General features: G+C 37.0%; 1 protein-coding gene across 1 annotated transcript in view; it reads left to right on the top strand.

Annotated features, from left to right (window-relative positions):
* SYNPR (synaptoporin) overlaps positions 1–14,714 on the top strand; it is a 365,523-nt gene that overhangs the window by 131,526 nt on the left and 219,283 nt on the right. The gene's annotated exons all lie outside the window — the stretch shown is intronic.

Genomic DNA, 14,714 nt, shown 5'->3' with positions numbered 1-14,714 from the left:
TATAAATATGTTCTGTATAGTGATAAATCAGAAATAATAAACAGAAAAGGCATGAACATTGAGAGGGTCAGAAAAGACTTTTCTACAGAAGGTGGTACTTTGGCTGAGATTTGAAGGAAACCAAGGAAGCCTGAAGATGAAGGAGAGAATTCCAGGAATGGGGAACAATCATTAAAAATGCCTAGAATCTGATGTTGGAGCATCATGTTCAAGGAAGAGAAAGGAGGCCAATGTCATTGTATGTGATGGGGGAGAGGAATGGACACTGAGGCATAAGAACACTACAAAGTCAAGAAGGAATCTGATTATAAAGGGCTTTAAAAGCTGAATGTCTTCAAAAATCAAAATCAAAATCAGAGAATTTTAAATTTGATCTTGTCTAAACAGAGACAAAAACCAAGGGCTAGAGGAGGGATGTAGGGAAGGCTGGCTTCCAAAGCTACAAAATGACATGGATATGATAAACACATATTTGCCCATTAAATCCAGAGATTTTAGAATGAGAAGATCCTCTTTGAAAGTTAACAAGAGAAGGTTTAGAGCAGATAAAATTAATCTTTAATACTAACAATTATATAAGGAATATTTTATCCAAAATGTAACAAAGTAAGTGCATGTAACTTCTCTATCAGAGACTCTAAAAATTAAAGGATCGGAAAATTTTATTATGTCCAAGTATACGTAATGGAAGTTTTCTCTTTTTATTCATATCTGTTGCTTCCCAATGCTCCTGTCTAAGAAATTTGATTAATTAAAACTCTGCTATTGCTCAGAATACTGAAACCAATTCCTCAAACAATATTACAGAATACAATATTATTAAAAGGAGAAAAACAAAACGAACATCTTTTCAATATAGATCTAAAGAGTAATAGACCTATATTTCTCTGGCAAAAGCCCCCTAAAAGTTTTCCCTTTAACTATAGGATTCTGATGACTAAAGAAGAAGTACCACTACCTCTATTTCTCTGTCATTCTATATGTATGTATGTATGTAATTAGGGTTAAGTGACTTGCCCAAAGTCACACAGCTAGTAGATGTCTGCCTCCAAATTTGAACTCAGGTCCTCCTGACTTCAGGGCTAGTGCTCTGCCCACTGCACCATCTAGCTGCCCCAATCCATTCAGAGCCAACTCCTGATTTATATCTGTTCATTGGACCCAGATGGCTCTGGAGGAGAAAAAGGAGAAATGAGAAGATGCGAAAATGAGTCTGGGGACTTAACACAGCTCCCCTCTCTAAAATCCAATTCATGTGTAGCCCATGGTATAACCTCCCTGATGTCATGATCTTCTTTGAGAACAAAGGATACATTATGCACATGTTATCATGTATGCATGTGTGTATATATGTATATATACATATATATGTATGTATATATGTGTGTGTCTGAATGTCTAAAAAACCTGTTTACCTTAATATTCATCCATTTATCTATCTATCCAACTATCCATATATTCCTGTCATTCTCTGGGGTGATGGCAAGGATACTGAATTAGGAGTCAGAAAACTTAAATTCAAGTCTCGGATCTCCCGACTGTCCCCTGTGTGAATTTGGGCAGTTACTTATGCATTCTTAGTTTCATTTTCCTTATTGATAAAATGTACTGGTAGAACTGTCATTTCTAAGGTCTCATTTACAGCAAATCTATAATCCTCAGATTTTTTTCTACTTCATAGTTCAGCCACCTGGTTTGTATAGTCTCTCTAATAAGATGATGATAAGTTGAGGAGTTTCAGGGAGGGGGGTGGGGGGGGTATTTTCTGGGTCAGTTCCTTTGGCAAAATGAAGACAAAACCTTGGCTTTCTTCTCTCCCAAGCTCTACCAATGCTTTTTTGTTTCAACTTTCTGTTCCCTTCCTTTTTCCTTCCTTTCTATCCTTTCCTCCATTAAGCCCCATCCTCCATTATACATGCCTTTAAGTGAATAACATTTCTTTTTCTGAAATGGCAAAAACTGAGGAAAGGGAGAAAAGATGTTGCAACTACAACATTTATCCCTCCAGACAAAAACTTTGCAACATTAAAAATTATACTAGACACCATGAGTAATGTTCATCTGATACACATTCACGTAGTGTATATGATCTTATCTCAGAGATCTTTTATACTTGGTAAATATGGAACAAAGAAGAGATATTTCAATTTCTGCTTAAGAACATACATCTTTTGGGGCCTCCATTTGCAGCACAATTCCAGGCTGTCCTTATCTTCCTATAGTAGTAGAGATACTAGATGGAGTATTTTCCTTGGTCTTTATTAAGAAAACCATGAGGAAGTATATTTCTGGCCTATTGTTTGAAACAGACAGGTCTGAGATATTAAATAGTAGAAAATAGGTGATAAGAATGTTTTAGATCTGTTTGCTAAACTGAGCAAAGATAACACACAAAGTTAAATGGTATCTAATAAAAAAGTTGGAATGAAATTGTCAAATGGTTCACCAAATGGAAAATGCATCTTTATAAATGGCTGCTATTTATAATTTTTATTATTATTATTATTATCCAATTCTATGTAATGATAGTTTTCAACATTCATTTTTTGTAAGATTTTGAGTTCCAAATTTACTTCCTTCCCTCCCCTCTCAGGTTATACAGGTACAATTATATTAAACTTATTTCCATATTAGTCATTCATGAAAGAACAAATGGGGACAGAAACCATGAGGAGGAAAAAAATAAAACAAAATTTTTTTTTTAGGATTTTGCAAGACATTGGGGTTAAGTGGCTTGCCCAAGGCCACACAGCTAGGTAATTATTAAGTGTCTGAGACCAGATTTGAACCCAGGTACTCCTGACTCCAAGGCCGGTGCTTTATCCACTACGCCACCTAGCCGCCCCAAAACAAATTTTTAAAAGTGAAAATAGTTAATTTTGGTCTGCATTTAGATTTCCTCGTTCTTTCTCTGGATAAAGAGGGTATTTTCCATCACAAGTCTTTTAGATTTGTCTTTGATTATTATATTGCTGAGAAGGGCTATGTCTATCATAATTTATCATCACACAATAAATGGTTGCTATTTTGAAGGATAGAATGACTACCTCTGTCTAGTGAAAGGACTCCAAAATGGATCTTTTGAAATCTAGAGTAAGAAGTCTTTCTTTCTCATCAGGAAAACTGAAAACCATAATAATTGAAAATAGAACAAATTATTTTCTCTAAAGAGTGATATCATTGTGAAAGGAAGATTGACTGTTTTCAATACATTCACGCTTGCAAAAAACCTTTGCCCCAGTTTATATTCAAAAGATCTGATGAGGCATAGAAATGTTAGATCTAGAGACAGAAAATTCTGGATTCAAATCTTACCACAGATATTGAATGTGTGACCCTGAACAAGTCATTTAACTCCTCTGTCTGTAGACATGAAATTTATCATCAATTCTGTCATTGAAGCCTTACTGGTTTTGTAAGATCTAGAAAAGGTTCTATTCTGTGAGAATTGTTTATAACATTCCAGGATCAGAACTATATAATAATAAGGGTTTAAATGACTACTCCACCTCATAAATTAATTTTTAGATTTCCATGGTTTAGTGAACAAAGAAATATTTCATTTAAAAGTGAAGATATCTGAAAATCTGAAGAGAAATTTCAGAATGAGGTCTGCAAGGGACCAAAGATGAAAATACTTTGAATTAACATTTTCTAGATGATCTACAAAAGAAAAGGGACACTGAATTTTTCAAATCTCCAGATGCCACTAAGCTACTTGGGAAAGCAAAATGTTGAGTTTCCCAGGATGTCCTGTAATAAGAAATTATATAGGTCAGAAGAGGCAGTTCAATGTAGAAAAGAAAGTCACAGCCTCAAAGCCAGCAAGAAATAAGTTCAACTCCTTCCTTTGACACATACAGACTGTGAGATTCTGAGAAGATGTTTCATTTCTCCATGCCAAGAAGATGACAGTCAATACTGCATCAAGGGAGTTTCCTCATCTTAAAGTTCTCTCCAACAATAAAATCACAGATCCAGTCTTGCTCCCTTTAATAAGTTATCTGGAGGAGTAGAAAAGAGTTACATGAGCCTCAAAGTAAGCAATCATAAACTTGTGTTTAGAAAATACTAATCTCCACTGAAAACTTAAGGATAAAGATGTCAGAACTCCAGTTTCACCTGAGAAAATGCATCTCAAGTATTTTCCAGATGATTCTCTGAAGGATATGTTGGGGGTCCTAATTACACTCAAATGAAATAGAAAATAACCTCCCCTAGGGAGTAAATAACATTTACAATTAGACATACATTTCTAAAACAGGCAGCTAAATCTAGAAAAGACAGCTTTATAAGACTAGGATAAAATTGCTGAAGTTTAAGAAGATGATATTATTAAATTTTATTAATGCTTAAAGAATCGGTAAGTTCATTCATTCATTAAGCACTTATTATATACTGAGTATTATGCTAAGTGCTAAGAACATTTAATTATTGATCACAAGTTTGGGCACTACCCAAATAGTTAATGTTAGATAATATTAGATAAGACAGTGAGTTATAGTGGCAAAAGCCCTAGGATAAGTTGTAGTTAAGGATGGATACCAGTAGCTAGGGAAGCATTCAGAGGAAAGCAGTCATGATGGGGCAAGGCCTTGAGTCAATGTCATGGGAAGATCAGCTTAAGGAATTAGCATGTTTAGCCTGGAGAAGAGAAATCTCAGGAGAAAGGAGCAACATGCCAGTTCAAATATTTATAGGACTGTCACATGGAAGGGTAGCCAGTGGATAGAGCGTCAGACTTGGAGTCAGGAAGACTCAGCTTCCCGAGGTCCAATATGACCTCAGATACTACATGTATAAAGCAAGTCACAACACTATTTGCCTCAGGTTCGTCATCTGCAAAATGAACTGGAGAAGGAAATGACAAACCCACTCCAGTATCTTTTCCAAGAAAATCCCAAATGAGATCACAAAGAATTGGACACAAGTTAAAAACCTACTGAACAACAACCTATGGCAGTCTCCTTAGTCTTTTTTTTTCCTGATAAGACCTTAAGCGCAAAACTAGGAGTATGGGGAAGAAAGTGCCAAAAAAACAATTGAGACTTGATGTCAAGAAAAACTTCTAATAATGAGAGCTGTCATAAAGTGAAATTGGTTAATCTAGGAGGTTATAGATTCCTTCATATTGGAGATTCTTTTAATTAGAATTTTTTTCAAGGCAAATGGAGTTAAGTGGTTTGCCCAAGGCCACACAGCTAGGTAATTATTAAGGGTCTGAGGCCAAATTTAAGCTCAGGTCCTCCTGACTCGAGGGTCGGTGCTCTATCCACTGCGCCACCTAGCCGCCCCTATATTGGAGATTCTTAAGCAAGGACTAGATTTCAATGATCAAGCTTCATTTTTCAGATATGGGTTGAATGAGAGGGCCATTGAGGATACTTCCCACTCTAAAATTTCATGATTCTCAATTCTGTGCCCTGGCTGGAGGTGGGATTATAGGCACTTATACACCCTTACATTCTTGATGTTTGTGTCCTCATCTGTAAAGTCAGGACAGTATTTACACTACCAACTCTGCCTCACAGAATGTTGGGAAAAAACTCTTGGGGAGCCAGAATTCTCTATGCAAATGTTCATTCTAATTATAATGTGAGCCATCAAATGAGCACCTGGCTAGATAATTAGTCCCATTCTCCCATTCATTTACGTTTTCTACAGTTTCACATTTAACATCCAGTAACTCATCATTAGAAGCAGGAGGCAACACTTTAAAAAAGGCAAGAAATTGTCTGCACACCAAAGCCAGCACATATACAGAAGATTAGCAGAAGTACCAGGATAGGAAAGAAAAGGAGATGAGCTCTCTTGACGTGTGTAAGAATCACCCACAGACCACCTCTAGGCATGTCAGTTCAGTTTAGCAATTTGCTAACTCCTAAGTCCTGTTTCCTGAGGTTCACAATTCCTCTGTATTCTGACTTCTAGGCTACATTTTCTTGGTTTCCTTATTATCTCCCCCTCGAAAATCCTGTGTTTAGTCTTTGCTTTTCCTTCCCCTTAGGCTTCTTTGATATGTCTCAGCCATCACAGCACACTCCTTGGGTTCACATTAACCTCTAACCTTATACCAGCTAGTCTACAGCTTCCAATCTCCCAAAGAAACTGCTCTTTTAAAGCCCCCAGCCATTCACCCCAACTCTTTTTCCATAAAACACCCAATGAATTGAATTGTTCAATAGTATTGCAAACCATTAGTTGTAAAAGAACTGCTTCCTGAATTCTGGTTTGGAACTTGGGAAAATTTTCAGAAATTTAGGTCAAAATTTCCAACAGGAGTCTGATACTAGGGCAAAACTCATGGCTCAACATTTCATTGCTTTCTAGACAATGGTTGGCATACATTAACCCTTCTATAAGGAAGCAGGCAGTCACGGGCCCTAGTTACAAGACTAAGGACAAAAAGAAAATGGTTACAACTTTATCTGACTTAATTTTTTAATGTACAAAAGTATTAAAATTATTTTATTTTTAATTCACAGAATAAAACAAGCAGTTCCATAACAGTACAACAAAAACAAGATAATTGCCCAGAAAACTGCAGTACAACTTGCTATTCCCTCCAAATATATGTTATTATATAAATTTCTTTTTATCTCTCTCCCCTCTACTCTAAAGGTAGCTACAAAAAAAACATTAATTGGTGTGTTTGTGTGTCCGAGTGTGTGTATTTGTGATTATTCTATATTGCTTCTATTTATCAGTTCCTTCTTTGGTTGCAGTTAGTTTCTTTCTTCAGATATCATTTATTTTTATTTTGTGTATTTATAACAGCATAAATAACATAATTAAACAGAATATCCTCACTCACAACTTGAGGGGTGATGATGACCCAATCAGCAATGGCTTACTTCAGTAAACAAGTTTATTTAATGCTTGTTAATGTCCCTTCTAAATTTGGTACCCTCAGACAAAATTCAATTGATTCCCCCACATTCTGCATAAGCATCCATACTAGCTTTCCTAAGATCCTCAAAATTCCTGGATAAGCTTAGGCTTTCTGTCTTTGGGATCTCCTGAAGCCCTGATCCCAAGACCTAAATATAGGCACTCATTGGAGTGAAGAGGAAAGAGTGTGTTAAGGGAATCTCCTTGCCCCCATTATTCCAGTTCACAGTTGGACCATCTTTAGCCTTTTGAGTTCAAAGCCCTGTAAATCAACTCTATTGTTTGAAATCTCTCCTAGGAATCATATACTGGTTGGGAGAGAACAGAGCATTAACCAAATGCACCAATTCTAATGGCCTGAAAAGGTTCACTGACCTCCCTAAGTGCCTACCTAATTACTGAACAGTGATTTTAGATTATGAAGAATATACAATCCATTAGGTTTCACTCACATTATCCTCAGCGCTGACCTTAAACTCAGGCATATTGAAAGCTCTCACCTCAGTTGCAGAGGGTGTCCATAATTAGTGCTTTCTAGAACCTTAATTTTAAAATTCCAGAAAGAAAACACCCAGGACCTTCACCAGGGATGATCCTGCCTATCACTATCTTCTTTTTTTCTCTCTCACTCAGGGATAAGTGTGTTGATCTTTAAGTCAGGAATGACTTGCCCCTCCAAACTCAATGGAACAGATTCTATGGAAGATATAGCTTGACTAGGAATATGGTGATGGTGAAACTGAATTCTTTTTATGTCTTTCTTTTTTTTAAATTTTCTTTTCCAGCTTTAGTACTGCTGGTTCAGCTTGGATCTGATTCAAAGACTGATCATTAATTGTCCATTACTCCTCCTCCATAATACTTTCTCCCCTATCATAAAACCTTTGTACTGGCTGTGCCAATGCCCAGGATGCTCACCCTACCCTCCCTTACCTCTTAGAATCCCCAGTTCTCTTCAAAGCACAGCTCGAGATCCATCTTCTGCCCTAGAGTGATCCCTCTAACTATAAATCATTTCACCCTTAAAATTATATGGCATTTCTTTTGTATCTGTTTTTTTCTGTACAAGGCAGCATGGCCTAGTAGCTAGAGTTGAAGTCAAAGCAATGATGATCCCTTTCTCTGCCATCTACTGGCCACTCACTGAACTTCTCACTGCCCGGGGCAATGCTCTAACACTGTCATTTATAGAGAACATTTTCTGAACCAAAAAAAAATCACAAGTTCAGTTTCCATCTGTCTCGTTATCTACCTACTTCTCTGCTGTCTCTTAGGATAGAATATAAATTCCTGGAAGGCCTTTGTAATCCCAGGTTGACTTAGCACAGTGTCAAGGAAAAAAAGTAAATATTTGATAAATGATTGATGGTTTTCTTCATCATGGGTATTTTATCCTTATTCACCCAGAATCTCAGTTAGATGGTACCTCCATCCAATTTCATCCAATTCAGACTTGATCAAAAATCTCCTCCTTAAGATAGACGACAAACATTCATCTACCTGTAGCCTAAGGACCTCTAGGGAAGGAACTCATTGCTGCATTCCTCTAAACTGTCTTCCTTACATATCAAGTCAAGTCCACAAACATTTAAAAAGCACATACTATGTTCCAGACACTGTCCCTAAGATAAAAAGCAAAGTAAAAATAGTCCCTGCTGAAAAGGAGTTCACCTTCTTCTAACTGGAACATCTGTAACACTGGCAAAGAAATAAAGACCATACTTTAAAAGAGAAAAAGGAAACAGCTATGGGCTAACAAGATATAAGCTGGAAAAACTGACAATAATTTCAGAGAAAATTCTAGCATTAGAGGAAGAAGAGGGGTTCTTGCAAAAAGTAAATTTTACCCGAGACTTGAAACCAGAAGGTTGAGACCAGGAAAGAGGGAAGGAATTCAAGGCACTAGGGCCATTGGGTGGCAATGTTTGGATTTGGAAGATGGATGCCTTCTGATAGAAACAGCAAGGATGCCAGTGTCATAGCCAAGATGTATAATGTACATGGTGGGGTGAGTGGAGAGAGGAAGGTATAAAATTGAAAACATAGAAAGAGGTCAGTTTTAAGGACTTTACAAAATGATCAAAGAACTTTACATTTGGTCCTGGAAATGAGAGAGAGCCATGGAATTCACTAAATAGGAGAGAAGGTGATATGGTCAGAGGTGTGCCAAGTAGACAGCTTCTCACTCCCTCTCTTTGCCACCTGCACCCAGGTCTCCTGGCTATGTCCCTCTTCCATGTAACACAACAACAACAATAATAACGTTTACAAACTTTCTTCAGGAGCGTCAGCAACTCCCCATCTCCTGCTGAAAGCTTTCTCTTTTCCAGCCTAAATGGCTGCCATTCCTTCAAATAAAATCCTCCATTATATTAACCATGTAGCTTGGCTTTGTTCTCTAGAAAAAGCCTTTTACAAAATCCCTTTCTATTTCATTGCTGCCACCCAAAGGCAAGCAGGCAGGTCCTTTTTTATTTCTTTGTACAGCGCTGTATTTTGCATCTCTCTGGCTCCTGTTGAAAACTCTACTCTTTTTGCATTCTAATTAGCTTCCATTCTAATTTTTAAGCCTCTCATATTTGTTGACCCTCTACTGAATGAGCAGCAGCAAGTGCCCATACCAGTCAAATTCTTTTTCTCCTGCCTGAGAATTCCTCATCTGGAAGCTAGTTTGTGATTTTCAGCTGATGGTAGAGAGTTGAATTATGTCATGGGAGCTCATATTACTGTGGCATGGCCCAACTCCATTCCCATGCAAACACAATCAACTACTCTGACTAGAAAGCATTATCAATAATTAAAATCTGTAAAGTGATAAATCTATTTGGGAATGGAAGTAGGGGACAGCAGGTAGAATCCTTGAAACTAGCTTCTTGGACTCTGACATTCCAAATACTGGAGACCAAGAGAGGTGGGAGATCGATTGTTCTGAAGTTTGATCATATGGAATCATATTTGATCCCAAGGAAACCCTAGAAAGGGAGATAGAAGCTAGGAGATAAACATTAAGTCCCTGATACAAGAGTTCTCGATCAAATCATCATTTCCTACAATGATAAAAATCATAGTTCCCTTACATAAATATCGTCTTACCTGCCAATAGCAGGTGCTCAGTAAATAGCTATGGTTGCTTATTTTTCATTCACTTGCAAGTTTTCCCCTGCATTTATTATGTCCTATTCCTATGAGATTTGTAATGGAAGAACTGACCTGAGGTTACAAATATTCACAGCTATGGAAACAGTGATGATTTTCCTCATGATTTCCTTTCAATTTTAAGTAACTTTAGTTTAGGCATTTCAGTTCAGGATAGATTTCTATTTCCTGCAGCTTATGGTTCCAGGGAAATGATTTTATATCGAACTGGGCAGAGTGTTTCAGTTGATTTTGTTATGTAGCAATTTAAAAGGCCTCAGAGCAAGAGGAAATCAGGAGAACATTTTATCTTCCAAGGAAGAGGCAGGATGACTTTTCTACAGTGAAAAGGTTGGATGTTTAAATAATGAAGGGAAAGCTGGTTGGGTCAGTATTTCAAGAACTACTTAGACATAATGTTAAAACCATGAGTTGATATTGCGTTCTTTAAAATCACAAAATCTGAAAGCTAGCTATATTAAGAGGCTTGCTGTAACATTGTCTTCAAGGACCAGGCCACAGGATCACATTAGAGAGATGGATAAAAGATTTCCTAAATGCTTTTTCTCTGTTGGCAACTGTGCTAATCATGGGGGATTCATATACAAACAAATAAAATAATTACTACTCTTATTCCAGTAGGGGGATGGACTCGGGGTAGGGGTAGGGCAGGAGGGTAATCAAAGAAGGTAAGGTTGATGGTGAGGAAATGGTGATGAACAGTTCCAAGAGTCAGAATAAGCTGAGATGGAAGTGAAGGGGGAATGACTGGAGATCATTATGAAATAACAGTACCAGGAAGAGGCTCTCCAGTTAAGAGCATAGATCCCAAGTTAAAGATGGAATAATAATGAGTGCATCTTAGGCAGTTAGCCGGTAAAATGGATAGAGTCAGGAAGATCTGGGTTTGAATTCTGCCTTAGGTATCAGCTGTATAACCCTGACAAGTCATTTTGCCTCTTTTAATCTCAGTTTTTTAAATTGTATAATGGGGAAAATTAACAGCACCTACTTCATAGCCTTATTGTTTGGATCAAAGGAGACCACATGTGAATTATTTTGTAAACAAGAAAACACTATGTAAATTTTAGCTATTATTTTAGTTAATCAGTATCATCAATATCATTGTTATTAGTATTATAAACTAAAGTTTTAGATTTTTATAGCAAATTCTATGATAGAGGGGGATAGGATTGCAATTAGGTTCATATCTCCAAATAAAAGGGGAGGAAGCAGTCAAAATTGGAGTTTAAAAAAAGTGTCTATCCAAAAAAAAAATTAGCCCTCATCTAAGACTATAGCATGCTACTGAAATACCATTAAAAAAGAAATTTGTGTGTGTGTGTGTGTGTGTGTGTGTGTGTGTGTGTATGTTTTGATATGTGTGCATGTTGATTCTATAACATTGTGATAAACCATTCTTAGGTCTATCTACAGAATTGTATTTTCAGATTTGGAAGGCACTTTAGAACTCATCTATTTCAAGCTGAGCTTGAATCAGAATCCACTTCTATGGCATTCTTATAAAGAGGACATCCTGTTTTTGCTTGATTATGGTGGGAAAAAATCCCTCAGACCAAGATACTAATTATTTAAATATGTCTAATAAATGTTCACTTGCTTTAGTTATATTACTTAGCAAGATAGGGGAAAAAAGAAAAAAACCAAAAACAATTTTCTCTAAGGTGAAATTTACCTAAAATTTCTCTAAGGTGAAAGTTAATTCTCCTTTTGGATAAGAAACAATGGTTGTACCACTAAGCAGCATAATTGAGCAGTTTGGATAAAACTCATTTAGGGGGTAACAGCTGTATCCTCTAGAGAAAGAGAATTTAGAAAAACAACAGAGGCCCAAGAATTCATACAAAGATAAACTGTCATTTTCTTAGAGTTGATTTCTCATCTCAATAGGAGTATCTTTCCGCACTTCAGGTTGGAAAAATGAAAGACGAATAAAAAGCATCAAAGGAACAGTCATATGTATTTTTCAGGCTAAACACATTTATTTTAAATGATTCTCATATGTTATGAAATTTGTGTTGATTTTGCTTTACAAAAAATGTTTATATACATGTATATGATGCTTATCCTTCCTTCATGAAGAAGACCATAACATCAAGGAGGTGCTGCCATGACAAGTACATGAATTTTTTAATTGGGGGGGGGGGATTGTGCTAAGTCACCAAACTCATTTTTTCTTCTGGATGGGTCTGGGTCCAGGAGCAAGATATGGACCAGGATGACTGAGGATGGTCCTGGATGTGAGGCAATCAGGGTTAAATGACTTACCTAATAAATGTCAAATGATTGAGGCCAGATTGTAACTCAGGTCCTCTTGGCTCCAGGGTTGGTGCTCTGTCCATTGCACCACCTAACTGCCCCCATGTGGATGTATGCATGTATGTATTAGTTCCTATTATTCACACACACACACACACACACACACACACACACACACACACACACGTATTCAAAATCCTCCTGAATTAGGACACTCTCTTTACCAGGAGAATTTTTCTTTTTTGTCTCAACCTAACCTCCCATTATCCTTCACTTCCCCTCTCATACCTTTTTCAGCTCCCCTTAGTATGTCTTCTCCATTAGAATGCAAGTTCCTTAAGGAGAGGCATAGGATTTTTTTTGTTTGCATTTGTACACCCCATTTTAACACCATGACTTGTCATGCAGTAAGTATTTTTATAAATGTTTGTTGATTGACTTAATATATCTTTCATTTTATAGTCTGAGAAAGTATATAATTGTGACTTCTGAAACCTGAAAGTGCCATAGATTCCAATATCTTTAACTCCTACTGTCTGGAAGTAGGTAACACAATCTCCTACCCTTGGTATGCTTAATGAGTTGGTCTTGGTGTCAGAAAACCTAGATTTGGGTTCCACCTCTCAAACTTGCTAGCCAGGTGAGCACGGCCAAGTCATTTAACTACCCAAGAGAAAATCCTTATCTAGGAAATTTTTGTCCTGTCCTAGAAGGGATTTTATTATTTTTTTGGTAAATAGTATTTTATTTTTTACAATTACATGGAAAGATACTTTTCAATGTGCATTTTAAATAAGATTTTGAGTTCCATATTCCTGTCTCTCTCTCTCTCTTTCTCTAAGACAGCAAGTGATCTAAGATAGGTTATACAGGTACAAACATGGAAACAAATTGGAAGGGACTTTGGAAGGTTGGTTGTCCAAGAATTCATTAAACAGTTATCATGTGCCAATTACTGTTTTAGGAACTAGAGAAAAGCAAAAACAGTTGCTTTCCTCAAAATATAGAGGAGACAATATTCAGGATATCCCAGAAATCTTAGTGCAGTTTTAAGCTAAGTTTAAATTTTAAAAAATTAAGTAAAACTGAAAACTGTACTAAGACTTTTGGGACACTCTCTATGGAGAAGATATAAGTTCACCAAAAAGAGAAGGTATCAGTGACTTGGAGAACCTGAAAAGGCCTAATGTTAGAGATGTTTGAGATGAATCATAAAGGAAACCAGAACTTCCAACAGTCAGAGATAAAGAATGAGAGCATTCCAGGCATGAAAATAACCTTTGCCAAGTCACTGAGATGGAAAATGGAGCATCCTGGGTGGAAAAGAGCAAGTGAGCCAGTGTGATTGTTGGCGTTTTATCCTTTTTTCTCAAAGAAGACTGTGACATCAGGAGGTGATGATATAACAAGCTCATGGATTGGATTTGAGTGAGGGGAGCTGGGCTAAGTCACCAGTCTCCCTTTCCCCTCCAGAGTCATCTGGGTCCAGTGGCCAGATATGGATCAGGACTGGAGATGATCCTGGATGTGAGGCAACCAGGGTTAAGTGACTTGCCTTGAGTCAGACAGATAGTAAGTGTCAAGTGTCTGAAACCACATTTGAACTCAGGTCCTCCTGACTTCAGGGTCATTGCTCTATCTACAGCCCCACCTAGAAGCATGAATGGGCTATTGAATGAATGATTGGGAATGCTCCAGAAGAAGACTAGAAAGATAGAGAGGGCACAAAGAGCTTGTCAGGAGCTTGCCAACTCAAACAAGAGTTTATCATTTATTGTAGAGGAAGTAATAAGGAGAATAATAACAGTAATAATTATCATAATCATAATTATCATTTCTATGGAGGCAGCTGGTAACTCAGTGGAAAGAGCATTGGTCTTGGAGTCAGGAAGACCTGAATTCAAATCTAGCCTCAGACTCTTCCTAACTGTATGACCCTGGACAAGTCACTTAATGTTTGATCATCTGACACAATGAATCCACAAGAGAAGAAAAACGGTAAACCATATCTTTGCCAAGAAAACTCCAAATGGGTTCAGGAGGAGTCATTTACCTAACACTCTAAAGTTTTCAAAGAACTTTGCATGTTATCTCATTTGAACCTCAGAAAACCTCTGTGAGTAGGCACTATTATTGTTCCCATTTTCTATATGAGAGATATGAAATGATTTCCTTAAACTTTCATATTTAAATGAGGTGAGAGTTGAACCCAGATTTTCCTGACTTCAGGCTTCACTATAAAAAGTTCAGTTCCCTCTGAAGGTCATTGGGAAAGTCATACAAGTTAGAGGTCATTATATCATCAAGTGCTTCTCAAATAGAATTAGTTTTTATGAAAGATAATTCACTTAGACAAAGGTTGTAAAGTTGATAGTGAGGGAAGAAAGAAGCCTTTATTAACTGCCTAT

The sequence above is a fragment of the Macrotis lagotis genome, chromosome 8 (assembly GCF_037893015.1).
Source record: "Macrotis lagotis isolate mMagLag1 chromosome 8, bilby.v1.9.chrom.fasta, whole genome shotgun sequence".
Taxonomy (NCBI): Eukaryota; Metazoa; Chordata; class Mammalia; order Peramelemorphia; family Peramelidae; genus Macrotis; species Macrotis lagotis.
The sequence above is the reverse complement of the archived record's forward strand: the minus strand, read 5'-3'. Positions and strand labels throughout refer to the sequence as shown.